Here is a 1,297-nt window from a genome sequence, read left to right as displayed (position 1 = left end):
AGCTTTTTGGCTTCTATTGGCCTTCAGCTTTTCGGCTTCTATTGGCCGTCAGCTTTTTGGCTTCTATTGGCCTTCAGCTTTTCGGCTTCTATTGACCTTCAGCTTTTCGGCTTCTATTGGCCTTCAGCTTTTCGGCTTCTATTCGCCTTCTCTCTGAAGAGCCTGTACATTTTTAAATCTGCTGAATTTTCTGTGTAATCCAGTGTGATGGCTTTGTTAAACAATGAAATATTAGCGGAACCGTTAAAGATAAATCAAGGAAGACAACAGCTAAAACTAGCAAAACCATAGCTAAAAGCTAAAATTGTCAATATTGTCATTAGTAAAAATTAGCTAAGCAGAAGCTAAAAGCTAAATGTAACAAACTAATTGCTAAAAGTTAGTTGTAGCAAAACCGTAGCTAACGACCACAACACAAGCTTTAGCTCTGAGCTAAAAGGAACAAAATAATAGCGAAAAGCTAAAGGTAAAAGTTAAAATGACTAAAACTACAGCTAAAAGCTAAAAAATAACAACACAGTAGCTTAAAGTTACAAAGAGCAAAACAATAGCTAAATTGGCAAAACTGTAGATAAAGGCCAATATTAGCAAGACAACAGCTAAATGTAGCACAATTAGACAAATATAGAGTAGATTTCAAACAGAAGATTATTTTTAAAGGATCTGCGGAGATCTCGTTGTCTTTCTGAGATTTTTTACAAAATAAAGTTAAATTAAAAAGTGTAAAAGATCCACAAGCTAAAAGTCCTAGCCGGTTATTCCTGGTCGAGCTGAACAGTTTGAGATGTGGATAAAGCTGCTAACAGGACCGCTGACTCAGCGTTCAGACAGCTAATCGGGAGCTGCTAGGTGTGTTTTCCGCTCAGGTGCTGAGATGTTGTGAGTTTTTAATAGGTGAGAGTCTTGGCAGCTAAAAGGATCCTTTAGCTTTTGGAAAGCAGGCAGCTGGTGTGACGATGGCGAGCGCTCCTGCTGCATTTCTCCCTGATGAAAGGCTGTCCTTCGGCTGCGTTTCCCTCTGATGAGAGGCTGTCCTTCGGCTGCGGTTACCTCTGATGAGCGTCCATTCTTTGGCTGCAGTTCCCTCTGATGACCGGACATCCTTCAGCTGTTTCCCTCTGATGACTGGCCATCCTTTAGCTGCTGTTCCTGCTGATGACCGGTTGTTCTTTGGCTACAGTTCCATCTGATGATCGGCCATCCTTTGGCTGCTGTTCCCTCTGATGACCAGCCATTCTTCAGCTGCGTTTCCCTCTGTTGACCAGCCGTCCTTTGGCTGCTGTTCCCTCTGATGACC

This window comes from Nematolebias whitei, chromosome 17 (assembly GCF_014905685.2).
Source record: "Nematolebias whitei isolate Nwh7 chromosome 17, NemWhi1, whole genome shotgun sequence".
NCBI classification, from domain to species: Eukaryota; Metazoa; Chordata; class Actinopteri; order Cyprinodontiformes; family Rivulidae; genus Nematolebias; species Nematolebias whitei.
This window is presented reverse-complemented; position numbering follows the sequence as displayed.